Consider the following 14539-nt stretch of genomic DNA (forward strand, 5'->3'; position numbering starts at 1 on the left):
AATTTTCAGGCGTTACAATCCCCCATACCTTATAAAAAGTTCGTCCTCGAACTTAGAATAATTCTGGGTACTTCTGTCTCATGCTGGCTTCTGTCTCCCTTGTTGCCTCTTCTGCTGTGTGACTGTGCCAAATAACTTTGACTAATGGTACTTCCTTGTTCCGCAATTTCTTAACTGCTCGGTCTATTATCTGAATAGGCCGACTGTCATAGCTGAGGTCTTCGCAGATCTGTACCAACTGGGGCTCAATCACCTGGGTGGCATCTGGGGTATGCTTCTTCAGCATAGAGACATGAAACACATTGTGGACGGCTGACATTTCCTGGGGTAGCTCTAGCTCATATGCTACCTTGCCCACTCTTCTGCTGATAAGGTATGGTCCCACATATCGGGGACTTAACTTGCCCTTCTTCCCAAAACGCATTACTCCCTTCATGGGAGCTACTCTAAGGAACATTGAATCCCCAACTGAAAACTCTAAGGGTCTGCGCCGTGTATCAGCATAGCTTTTCTGGCGGCTCTGAGCTGTCTCTATCCTCTGGCGGATCTGCTGTATAGCTACGGTGGTATCTGCCACTAGATCTATCTGAAGTTCTAGTTCTTTCTGCTCACCACTCTCATACCAGCAGACTGAAGATCTACACCTCCGCCCATAGAGAGCCTCGTAAGGTGCCATGCCGATAGTGGCCTGATAGCTGTTGTTGTATGCAAATTCTGCTAGGCTCAGATATTTGCACCAACTTCTCTTGAAATCTAAGGCACATGCTCGGAGCATATCTTCGAGTACCTGATTTACTCGCTCCGTTTGACCATCTGTCTGAGGATGGAAAGCTGTGCTGAACTTTAACTTTGTGCCCAAAGCTGACTGTACACACTCCCAGAAGTGTGATGTGAATCTACTATCTCTGTCTGAAATAATGGTTCGTGGGACTCCATGTAATCTAACGATCTCCTTGAGATACAACTGAGCTAGCTGTTCCATGGAGTAGGATATCCTGATAGCTAAGAAGTGGGTTGATTTAGTCAATCTATCGACTATTACCCAGATGGTATCAAAACCATTCATGGTTCTGGGTAATCCCACTATAAAATCCATAGAAATGTCTTCCCACTTCCATTCTGGTATCTGTATGGGCTGCAAAACTCCCCCTGGTCTCTGATGTTCTGCCTTAACCCTCTGACAGGTTAGGCAGGTGCTGACATATCGAGCGATGTCTCTCTTCATCCCAGGCCACCAAAAACGTTTCTTCATTTCATGGTACATTTTGGTGGAGCCAGGATGCATCGCATAGGGAGTCTTGTGAGCCTCGTCTAGGATTTTCCTCTGTAGTTCCTCCTGATCCGGAACACATAGCCTGTCACTAAAATACAACACCCCGCTATCTGATATTCTGAACTCTCCACCTTCTGATTCTGCTAAACCTTGCTTGATTTTCTGAATTTCAGGATCCTGCTCCTGAGCTGTCTGGATGTCACCGAGCAAGGTAGACTCTAATGTCATAGTAGAGAGCTGTCCGACTATGAGCTCGAGACCGAAATCTGAGATCTCCTTCTGTAGGGGCGATGACATGGCTGCTAGAGATAATAGGGTAGCGCTGGACTTCCTGCTGAGGGCGTCTGCTATACTGTTTTTAGGTGCTCTACGTGTTCTTCCTGAGTTCTGGAATAGATAAGAATGTCATCAATGAACACGATAACGAACTTATCTAAGTATTCTCTGAATACCCTGTTCATGAGGTCCATGAAAGTAGCTGGAGCATTTGTCACGCCAAAGGGCATGACTACGAACTCGTAATGTCCGTATCTAGTCCTGAATGCTGTCTTGGGTATGTCCCCTTCTTTAACCTTCACCTGATGATAACCTGATCTGAGGTCTATTTTAGAGAACACTGCTGCTCCCTTTAGCTGATCAAACAAGTCATCAATTCTGGGAAGAGGATACCTGTTCTTGATGGTGACTCGGTAGTCTATACACAGGCGCATGCTCCCATCCTTCTTCTTCACGAACAATACAGGCGCTCCCCATGGTGAGTGACTAGGACGTATGAAGCCTTTGTCAAGCAGCTCCTGTAGTTGTTCATGAAGTTCCTTCAATTCTGCTGGAGCCATGCGGTAAGGCGCTTTAGATATAGGATTTGTACCGGGAATGAACTCTATCTCAAATTCGATCTCCCTGTCTGGTGCTAGGCCTGGTAACTCTTCAGGGAAGACTGCTGGGTAGTCACATACGACTCGGACCTCTGCTAGCTGTTGGTCCTTGTCCTGACTGGTGCTGACTACGTGTGTTAAGAACCCCGTACATCCTGAATCCATCAACCTCTGTGCCTTCATAGCTGAGAGAAACTTCTTGGCCTTTCTCCTGGGTTCTCCGACGAATTCGAACTGTGCTTCCGCTTTAGGTTGGAATATGACTTTCTGTTTACGACACTCGATGGAGGCACCGTATTTGATCAAGAAGTCCATCCCGAAGATGACGTCGTAGTCGGTCATATTAATCACTATCAGATCGCAAAAGAGCTCTCTGTCTGCTATAGTGACCGGCACTGCTCTGAGCCAGTGCGTAGACGCCATGATTTCTCCTGAGGGTAACGTCGTAAGGAACTGGCTACTGAGTACCTCTGGAGGTACTGCTAACTTCTCAGCAAATGCCCTGGATATGTATGAATGGGTTGCCCCAGTATCGAATAAGACAGTTGTACTTTGCTGTGAAATACGAATCTGACCTGTAACAACTGTCGAGGCATTTGCTACGTCCTCTCTGGTGAGTAAGTAGATCCTCGCATTGGTCTTAGCTGGAGGGGCTTCTAATCTGCCCTGGCTGATGTATGGACCATCTAAAGCGGCCTGCATCTGATGTAACTGAGCTGGCTGGCCTCCGTACTGAATCGGCTGTGGCTGAGGAAGGCTGGTCTTGTTTGGGCACTGCTTAGCGATATGCCCTTCTTGTCCGCATTCAAAGCATCCTCGTGTGCCCTTACGACAAACTCCAGGGTGGAATTTCCCACAAGTAGCACACTTTGGATAACTGGGCTGCTTGCTGGCTGGTCCTCCTTTTGGGTAACTCCCTGGTTTGCGCTTGTTGCTGAAGTTCCCTTTCCAGTTAGAGCTGTGACCCTGCTGCTTCTGAGTGCCTGAGCCTCCTTGACCTTTAGCTTCTGAGAGGACTTGCTTCTGCTGCTTGATGCTATTCTGGTAATGCTCAGTGATTAGAGCACTGCTCACTAATTCTTCTGTGGTTTGTGGCCTATGAACGCCACCAGCCACGTTCATTGCTATTTCCGGCCTCAGCATCTTGAGCATCAACCGGATTCGTTCCCTTTCTGTGCTGACTAATTCAGGGCATAGACGAGCCAACCTGTTGAATTTCTTCACGGCTTCCTCAACTGATAGGTTGCCCTGACGAAACTCAGTGAACTCGTCGTAGTGACGGTTGGTGACCCGCACGTGAAAGAACTCCTCAAAGAATTCCTTCTCGAAGTCAGCCCATGTCATCTGGTTCACTGGGCGCTTCGCTCTGATTCTCTCCCACCACATACGTGCATCTCCTGTCAGACAGAAGGAGGCGCACTTCACCTTCTCATGTTCTGGCCAGTCCAGAAGCTCCATCGTACTTTCCAGTGTTTTGAACCATGCCTGAGCATCCCATGGTTCATTGCTGCCTGAGAAATTCTCTGGCTTGACTCTCTGCCACTGGATCAGATAGGCTTTTCTCTGCGTTCCTGCTGCTGGGGCTACTGGTGCCGTAGGCTGGACTGGTGGAACCTCTAAGACCACTGGTGTCGCTAAGTTAGGCTCCGGGGTGACAGTGGGAGTGTTCTGCTGACTAGCCTTTAAGGTGGCTATTTCCTGTTGCTGTTCAGCTAGCTGCTGCTGTAACTGAGCCACTAGTGCTGTAAGGTCTGGGGGAGGCACTGAACTGCCTGCCTCATGCTGGGGCTCAATGGCTGGTGCCCTTCTAGCTGGGCGTCCTCGTGCCATTTCTAAAGACATGCAGGCCATACAAGACTAACACAAGTATAATAGAGAAACTATTGTTATCATGTTAACTACTATCATAAACAAGCATGCTTTAGTTATCCATAACAGAAAAGCAATAAACATACAAAGCGAGAGGTATTCTTACTTGGAAGCTGCAGGTACAATGCTGATGTGTGTGTAGAAAGTATGGAAACTGCTCTGATACCACTCTGTAACGACCCGCCTTCTACTGACTAGGTTGTGAGGCCGATCGCAACATTATGCTGTGCTAAATTACTATTGCAGAAATCTGGATTGATTAAAATTTTACTAAACTGATTACTGTAAAATCTGAACTTAATATTTTAGGTGCACCTAGGAGTTGTACACATGCTAGGGAAGATAATCTATGCCTCTCGGATGTCCTGCTAGCTGTAATCAGGCATTTCAATCGATCCATGAATCGATTGGGCTGTCGGATCGATCCAGTGATCGATCCAGCTTGATACTAGCACGGAGAAAAACTCTGGATCGGTCGGCTGACCGATCCATAAGCTATATTGCTTATGTATGCAGCTGGATCGGTCTACCGACCGATCCAGGAGTACACTGATCAGTCGATAGACCGATCCAGTGGCTCACTGATCGGTCGGCTGACCGATCAGTGAGCTTCTGTACTCTCTGTTCACATCTGGATCGGCCGGCTGACAACCCACTTCTGATCGATCTGTAGATCGATCAGGTTTCTGATTTCGAATCAGAACCCCGGATTTCAGCACTTGTTCGTGCCAAAATCTCACACAACAATTATATAATGCATGGAAAACGTTCTAATATCTATCAACTAGCATTCTAACATGATATAGTGCGAGGTTTATTAATTTATAGCATTTAATCCACTAGAAATGCATAAAGGTATCTTAAGAAAAGAAACTAAGTTCTTAATTTGCTAAACTCCCTAAGGATCTTCGTTCCAGGTTCCTGCCACACACACCATCTCTGCATTGACCTTCAGCTTCCTCTGCTAGTCCATCTTTCCTTTACCTTTATCTGCAGTATAAGGGAAAATAGTATCTGTAAGCTTTAAGCTTAGTAAGAAACCAACTACCTCACTAAAACATGCAACGATGCAAACATGTTTTTAAAGAATGCTATTTAAAAACATGCACTGAATTTGTTAAAGCATGACATACTGAAGTTACATGGCATAAATACTGAAACATGGCATGTATAATAAAATCTAAGCATGGAGCTATTTCATGGTATCAACTAGGAGAACTAAACTGAAACTGAAACTAAAACTGAGCTAACACTATGTTCACATAACTAGATTATGAGTTTGAAAGCTATTATCATAATAAGTGAAAATAGTAATCATGCTGCTGTTTAGGCCCGGTAACTGTACTTGCTGTGCGCGCATCCCTAGCTAGACCCGGGTTTGCAAGTCCCGCATTTAGTAGGGTTTACTAGGTTATCTAAACCTATGGACCGACTATGGGAGCTCAGCCCAATGGATATCTAATCCTGTACAGTGCCCCTACTGAAAATAAAATACTGAATCATAGCTAATTAATTTATCTTACTTTTACTAGGTTGTCTGAACTTAGAGGCGACTGTGGGTGCCCACCCATTGGACCGTAGCCCCATATAAGATGTAGCAAGACTAACTAAACTATTTAAATGCTTCTATTGCATTTACTGAGCTATTAGAAATGTCTACTGTAGCATTTTATTGAGCTAAGCATTTTATCGAACACTTGGTGTGCTCTAACTCTCCTCTCTATTAGGGAGATCACCTCTAGGCACCCGACAACATCTAGAATCTCCAACTGAAAGGAGAAAACGTGTCTGGCCCATCTAGAGGTGCTCAACTAGATCCCTAAACCTGAAAAGGAGGGTTAAATACACCCTATGCGTCGAAAAGTCTACCTATAGCTAATTTAAAAACATTTAATCGTACGAAAAGCTACTTATACTGCAGGTGAGGGGTGTCTTACCTCGTACGCTAATTTTCTTACAACTCTATTCGATAGAATTCCGGTGGAGACGATCCTTTCGACAATCTCCTCGCTCTAACGCGTTCTTCTCGCGGAGGGGAATGTTCTTGTGCTGAAATCGCTGTCGGAAGGTGCTCTTAGGGTCCTAGGGAGAGAACCCTAGGGTTGGCGCCGAGAGGAAGAAGGAGAAGGAGAGGGGCGGCGTGTAAGGTGAGGTCTCGGTGGAGAATTCCCGAACCAAAGAAAAATAAACCAAACCCCAATTAAATTTTCTATTTATATCGAGTGGATAACTCGGCCCAACTTAAATATAAATATTATTGATTCCCTCTTCTTTCAGCACACCCCTGCTGGGGCTCCTGGCTAGCCGGATTCACTTAAGTCTCGGCTCAGCTAGAGGTCATGGGTTCAATTCCCGCTGATCCGGCGGTAAAAATCCGGAACCCCATAAGAAGGAGTCAACGCTGAGGGGAGGTCAAAGGGTCCAGTGGCTCGCCGGAAAAGGACGAGCCGACCGGACTCGGAAGAAAGGGAAATCTGATAGTAAAAGGCACCCTGGTAGGGACCAGGGTTCCGACGCTCAAATGAAGCAGTGCATAATGACCGAGCGGAAGGATGTGCCGCCCGGCCGGTGCAAAGAATTAAGGCCGTCCGGACGACGTTCTTCGCCCGCCCGGCAGGCCGGGCGTCCCGGTCAGGCGGTGGGTAAAAGACGGGGACATCTTCTGACAGCCGTCAAGTTGTATGGCTATGCCATACTTCTAGTCTGACAACGAGGGGTCCTGCTGTCCCATCGAAGAACATGCTCGGACTGTAGCAGTATGGTGTCAGGTAAGCTCTCTGACAAGTGCATACCGGAGTATGGGTTGCTGACACGCATGCACCTCGGTGGGCGTGCATTAGTTCCTTCTCTGTCCTTTATAAAGAGGCTATTGTTTCGCCAAAGGTACGTATAATACAAGCTTGGCAGCTACTTTTTCCACCACTTACCTGACTTGAGCGTCGGAGGGTCGTCGCCGGGAACCCCTTCCCGGCTAGACTCTTGTGCAGGATCGCCGGAGCTTCGTTCGACCAGCCGGAGATTCACTCCATCGACTAGGAGCGTGCCACGTGCCCAGCGTCCTTTGGTTCAACGATTCGGACAGGATCACCCGCGAAGGCCGTTTTACGCTTATATTTATTTTTGCTACTTCCGTTACTCTAAAAATTCCGGAAAAATATCTTAAAATTCCAGAAAAATCATACAATATTTCTAATATAGTTTTGAGAATTTTCGGGCGTTACAAGTACTGTTTGCCAAGTTAAATTAGTTCCTAATTTATCTAGTTTTAATTACCCAACCGGGTAAACTATTATTTTGGAGGTGTCAACTAGTTTGGTGTCTCCCCCTGAATTATTGAACTTTGGTTTAAGTTTTAGATTTATGTCAATTTATTTTATAGTTATAATGAACTTGATTATAACTTGAGTTTAAGTTGAATTTATAGTTATTTAATTTAAGTTTAGTTTTTTAATTTGATTTATTTGATTTTATTTTATATTTTAGATTTGAATTTAAATTAGTAGATTTAATTTTATTTTTGGGATTAAGGTTAAATTATTGGATTTATTATGATTTTGTTTTAGGTAGTGAATTTTATTTTTAGGTACATAGTATTGATTAAGTCCTACTTGCTTGGTTTGATAAGCTTTTGGAACTCAAACTTTAGTTTATTTTTATTTTGGCTAAAGAATGATGTAAATATTTTATTTGAGTTGTTTTATATCCAAGTCTAGATTTATTATAGAAAGCCCTTTATGATCCAAGTATAAAGTCTAAGTTTTTAGATCTTGTTGTAAATTTTTCAAATAAGTTTTTAAAGTTTACAACTTCATATTTTAAGGTTGAGTTTTCTTTTTCAAGTTTAGTAACTTGAGTTAAATTTTCAGATTGGGTTGGCTTAGTTGTTGAGTTTGATTTAAGTTGTTCCTTGAATTTTACATTTTCCTTACTAAGTTCATTTATTTGGTTTTCTAAAGCTGATAACTTTTTATGCAAGCATGAAATAATTTTAAAGAATTCTTTACTTTGGAGAGATTGTACCTCATTAGAATCTTCTAAAATGAGTACCGACTCATGGCTTGACTCATATTCTGACTTGTCGTCTTGTTCTGACTCACTTTTTTATTCTGGTCTGGTTGCCATTAGTGTATGATAGTTGTGTTACTTCGGTTCGTCATTGTCTAATTCTTTCGAATATGACTCGTCCTAGGTTGCTTTAAGTACCTTCTTTTTCTTGAAGTTCATGGATTTATCTTCCTTGATGTTCGGGCACTCGTGATTATAGTGGCCCTTTTTGTTGCATCCGGAGCAGGTGATTCTTGAATTACTGATGTTGGGCTTGATCATCTTTTGAAGGTACTTTGTACTGAAGTCCTTCTTCTTCTTGGTGAATATTCTCCTTACCATATTCACCAATTGCTCTTCTGCATCTGAGTCTAAGTCATATTCAGATTCATCTTTTTGCTTGGTCATGTTCTTTGTCTGCTCTATGGAACTTGTAAAGAATGTTATACCTTTCTCAATCTTTTGGGAGTTAGTCTGTTCGTGCAGCTCTAGTTCACAAAATAGTTCATCTAATTTAAGTTTATTTAAATTCCTCAAAATTGTATAGGCATCTACTACAGATGCCCATAGTGTATTTTAAGAAAAAGAATTCAGGGCATATCTTATTACATCTCTGTTCTCCAGTTAGTGGTCGATTAGGTGGAGCTCGTTCAGAATGTCCTTGATTCTTGCATGTAACTGAGTTGTTGTCTCTCTATCCTACATTTTGATATTAAACAAATTATTTAATAATAAATTACGCTTTGTTACCTTTGCATCGCTTGTGCATTCGTGCAGCTTGATCAATTTATCCCAGAGTTTCTTAGCATTCATGAATGGTCCGATCCGTTTGAGTTCTTCCCTTGGTAGTCTGCATTAAAGAGTGTTTACTGTTTTATTGTCAATTTGCATTTTTTTTTTCTTCATTTTTATGTTCCAGTTCTTCAGGATGAGAGGTATTTTCATTACTTCATTGATTGGCTCCCTGTACTCTTGTAGAATAGAGAACCACTAGTCAATGTCTGTTTCAGATATATCTCCATCCTCTTCTTCCAGTAGGAGAAGTTGTCTCTGTTGTATAGCGATGGACGAACGATGCTATAGCTCTTGCTTTACGCCATTGAGAAGGATTCTTGCATAAACAAAAAAAATCAGAAAGAGATACCAAGACTTAGTCTTAGATTAGTAGTGTTGGAGAATAAATAAAAAAAATATAGAGCTTAAGTGGTGGTACACTAACCTCGAGCAAAAACCGAGGCAAAGAGAAATTTATCTAAAAGGGTTATCATACCAATTCAGATATAATCAAAAACCTCAAAACCTAAAATGAATCTAAAAAATCCCTCCGGCTTGATTGATGGTTGCACCAATTCAAAGCAAATCTTGCTATAATACCACTTGTTAGAATCATAGCGCACATGAGAGGGGGTGAATCACGTGGTTTAAAAATAACTTTATTTTTTTGTTTTGAAAATGAGTACGCAAAGGAATTAAAAATAAAAACAAAAAGTAAGAAAACGCAAGTATGCGATTGGTTACTTGGTTCGGAGCCTTCGGCGACTCCTACTCCAAGATCCAAGTCCTACGAATCTATCGACAGGTAATTCACTAATGAGTTCTTTCAGAACCGTCGAAAGAGAGAATCAAGTACAATAAAAATAATAGGACAAGTGTAACAGCCTACACTTTCCTTAATGTAGTAATTAAATAAATAATAACACTTCCGTTACCTAACAAGTGATGATTCTTGGATCGAGCTCATTGTCGGTCAGCTTCTCAGAAGTAGTAGGGCATAGCAGCATCACAGCATTGAAAGAGGACAAAGTCGGAGTAGCCAGAAGCTTGAAAGATCGCGTGTAGAAGTCATGAATTGTTGTTCATAAAGCACTGATCAAGTAGCCCTTTTAAAGGGGATTAGAGGCGCCTTTAATTTCTTTGGAGGTGCCTTCAACCCTAAGTTTTATCCCCTGAAAATTGGATCTTATCGTCGATGAAGCCCTCTACCTTATTTTAGCGAAGGTACCTTTAAGGCTCTCTGAGGCACCTTTAGCACCCAACTTCAAGGTGCCTTCCTTTGCAAGGAAGGCATCTCTACGCCTTTCTGCATGGGCCTTCGACCAAGCCTCTGAGGCACCTTCAGCAACACAGAAAGCGCCTTGAGCACTGTTCATCAAGGTTGATTTTTCTTTCTAACTCTTGGAAAAACATGTTAGTTCAAAAGCAAAGTGTAACATGCAAAACAAGGTTAGCATAATTATAAAAGAATCGTATTAATTAAACCCTATCTTTTCGAGACCATGATCTAATCACAGTCTTAATTTAGGTTTTCAAAATGGATCTAAATTAGATCTATGACTAAAGTCCCTAATTGAGACTCATCCTCACTAGAATACTCTCCTCTAGTGACTTACCTTACTTACCATGCATAATCGCTCGACTCTACCTTGGTCCACCAGGTCTTCCCACTAATTGTCAGGTCCACAGACCCAACTAGACTTCGACTAGATGTCAGGTCTCACAGAGTTAGCCTGACTTTCTGCCGGATATCAGGTTACTCCTTGATCTATCTGGACTTCTACACCAGCTATCAGGTCCTCCAAACCTAGCTAAATTTCAATCTGGTGTTAGACCAATCAAGTCCTGCACACTTGGTAGAAAGGTTAGATCACACAACACATCTAACTTTAAGTCACTTGTCATTCATTAAAACTTAGGTTTGACCAGTAATATAGTGGTTGCCCTTTCTTTAGATCCGCATATGCTCGAGCAGTTTTAACAGTTCCTTACTTCACAACCCTCTGTCATGTCTGCTTCTTCTCATATAGGTTTGTCATCCTCTGATACATCAGATATATCTTCCTCTTGTGGATCTTAGATTCTAGAGCCTCTTATCATATGTCATTCTAACTTACTATCTTTTATCTCCTTGTCTTTTAATTCATCTTTATCAGTTATGACTGCTAATGGTACTCCAATATCATTATTAAGTGTTGGTTCTGTTGTTACAACTTGTTTGTCTCTTCCTGATGTTTATTGTATTCCTAGTCTTACACTTAATCATATTTATGTTAGTCAATTGCCTGAGTCTAGATATTCAATCTTTTTTTCTTCATTCAATTGTTATGTGCAGGAGTCGCAATCTCAGAAGATGATTAGGATAGGTCGTAGGCAAGGGGGACTCTATGTCTTAGATAAACTTCAAGTACCAAATGTTGCAGCTTCTAATGTCGATATATCATCTTTTTGATTGAGTCATTCTTCTTCTAATTTTTATTTGTGGTATACTAGTCTAGGTCATGTTTTAGCGTCTCGTTTATAATTTTTAGCTTAGTTTGGAGTATTAGAAACTTTAAAAAGTCATGATATTTCTAATTGTAGTGGTCATAAACTGACAAAATTTTTTGTGTTATCTTTTAATAAAAGGTTATCTTTTTTTACTAATTCTTTTGATCTTATTCATTCTAATGTGTGAGAGTCTTCTCCTATTACTACAACATGGGGATCAAGAATTATGTTTCTTTTATTGATGATTGTTTTATTTATACTTGAGTTTATCTTATGAAACACAGATATGATTATCTTACCATCTTCAATGACTTTAATGCTCTTGTTAAAACTCAACATTTAACGGTTATTAAGTATTTTAGTTGTGATTTGAGGGATGAGTACACTTCCAATTTTGTTTTCATTTACTTTCATCAGAAGGTATTATACATCAAACCTCGTGTCGAGAAACATCTGAACAGAATGGGGTTGCGGAGAGAAAGCATAGACATCTTATTGAGACAATCTGTTCATTCTTATTATCTGCAGATGTTCCTAGTATTTTTTGGGGCAAAACAATTCTTACTACTACTCATATAATTAATAGGATTCCAACTTCTCACAATTCAGGATTGTCTCCTTTTCAAAAAAATGTATGGTCATGCTCCTAATTATTCCTCTTTACGTATTTTTTATTGTACCTATTTTGTTCTCCGACCACACGTCGAGCGTGATAAGTTGTCCTCTAAGTCTGCTTTGTGTGTCTTCCTTGGTTATGGTGTTGGTCAAAAAAAATATCGTTGTTTTTATCCAGTTAATAAAAATTAAATGTCTCTCGTCATGTTGTGTTTCTTGAGCATATTCCTTTCTTCTCCATACCTCTTCTATCACATGACATGACTTATGTATATCTTATTCACATTAATACCTTTAGCACTGACGTCGACGAAGCCTCCCCCACGACTACTCTTTCACATGACAGCTTCACTATATCTAATATTGTCAAGACATCTCTGTTGGAGCAATTGGTGTGACCCTAGGTTTTAATATTTGGGCAAAAGTTTAAGTTGGATTTATTGTTATATTTGATATTTTCTTGTGAGTATGCAGGATGCAGGTACAAGGAAAGTCCAAATGAGATCTTGGCAAAGGCAAAGTTCAAGGGAGAATCTAGGCGGTGTAAGTCTAAGTATGTAGTCTTGGAAACATAAATCTAAGTGTGACTTGACAAGGTTAAAGTCCCAGAGCAAGAAGCCCTTGGAAATGGAATACCCGACAACAAAGGACAAAGTCAAAGGAAACTCTTGAAGGCAAGACGTGAAGGATGGGGAAGCATCTGAGGGGCGCAAGGCTGATAGAGGAGGCTAGAAAGCAAGGTCAAGATTGCGCAGACGAGGATGAGTGCATGCGAGATTGTACTTAGGGTAAAATCCTAGATTTAGGATTTTACCAGTCGACAGCCAACCAGATCAATCAACTGGGGTAGGGCACAGAATGTTTCTGTGCCCAATGGTTATAAAAACTAGTCTACTGGTATTGTACTCAGCTGATTAATATAGTAGCTAGCTGATTGGTACTATAGCCAGTCGACTGATATACTATAGTAGTCGACTGGTACACTGTAATAATCAATTGGTAAAGAGTTGTTGACAGAATCACGGATTCTATGGAGTGCCATTGGCTAGCACCAGTCGACTACGATGACTAGTAATAGTAAAATCAACTTGCTGATTTCCCCAAGCTCTATATAATGGAGCTTGGAGTGAGTGGGCTTGGTGATGATAATAGACTTGTTAAAGCCTATTAGAGTCTCCAAAGCTCTCTTAGTGAATAAGAGTGTGTGTTCAAGTGTTTGTGGCGAGATTTCTCCACCAACAAGGAGCTTGACCTAGCCGAAGCTTTTCGGGGAATCATCTACCAATGGATTGGGATCGTCCATCTTATGGATAGTCGTGGAGTAAGAGTCATAATCTCTGAACCACGTATATAAATATGTTGGTTTATTCTTCTTATTTTTATTGTTTTTAGGTTAGCTTTCTATTTGCTTGTTTGTATTTCTACTAACAAGTGCAGGAAGCGATCAAAGTAGGTGATCGGCTATTCACCCCCTCTATCTGGGTGTCAAAGGTCCAGATAATTGATATCAGAGTAAGGAGAGCTCTTGAAGGACTAATCGCCGGAAGGAGTAAATGCTAGAGGAAGAAGATGGAGTTGGAAGGACCACTAGGATAGGATATCCGAATCCCACCTCTATACAATCGATATGATTTCAAGTATTGGAGGAAGCGGTTAGAGACTTAGTTCCAAATAGATTGGGACCATTGGACTGCTTTGGAAGTTTTGTTTGAAGCTCCGACGGATAAAAAGGGGAAGCGTCTCTGACCTTGGTATTGAACCAAGGAGCAAAGAGAGCAATCGGAGACGGATAAGGAGGTAACTAGAATTGTATTGAATTTATTACCTTCTAATATTGTGTCATGTGTAGGTGAGTATAAGTGTGCTCATGAGCTATGGAGCAAAATGATTACTCTTCATGAAAATCCTACACAAGCACGAGAAGTTGAGGAGCTAAAGGAGAATGACTCATTGGTCCAAGAGGAGGAGAAGGACCAATCAGATGTGGAGATGAGCTCTACATCCGAAGAGGAGGATGTGGAATCATCCACATCTTCGAGGGAAGAAGAAGAAGAGAAATCCAAGATAGAGGAGATCTTGGAAGCTCAACCCTCAACCTCAATTACCAAGAAGAGCGGGAAATCACACATCAAGTGCTTTGAATGTGATGAGATGGGACATTACAAGAATAGACATCCATTACTCAAGAATGTAAAGAAGGTAAATTCTAAACTCACTAAAGTTAATTTAGAAACTAATGTGAGTTGTAAGAAGAAGAATGAGAAGATGCACATCATTTGTGTCACGTGGGGTGAGCAGGGTCATTACCACACAAAGTGCCCAAGGAGGAGCAAGCTCAAGGAGATGGAGTGATTGAAGCAATGGAGGAGAATGATGTCATGTGGATGCTCATGTCAAGGGAGAGCTCCAATGGTAGGTGGGAAGGTACACCCTAAGTTGAATTTTAATTTGAATATTAATTCATGTTCTAGGGATATGCATGCTAGAAATAATGCTAGTTATTTACCTATGCATAACTATGGATTTAGATATCATGATAGAAATAGGGTCAATGTAGATCATAACCCTAGGAGACCTATTCATGTTAAATCTAGTAAGG

The sequence above is a fragment of the Zingiber officinale genome, chromosome 1B (genome assembly GCF_018446385.1).
Source record: "Zingiber officinale cultivar Zhangliang chromosome 1B, Zo_v1.1, whole genome shotgun sequence".
In the NCBI taxonomy this organism is placed as follows: domain Eukaryota; kingdom Viridiplantae; phylum Streptophyta; class Magnoliopsida; order Zingiberales; family Zingiberaceae; genus Zingiber; species Zingiber officinale.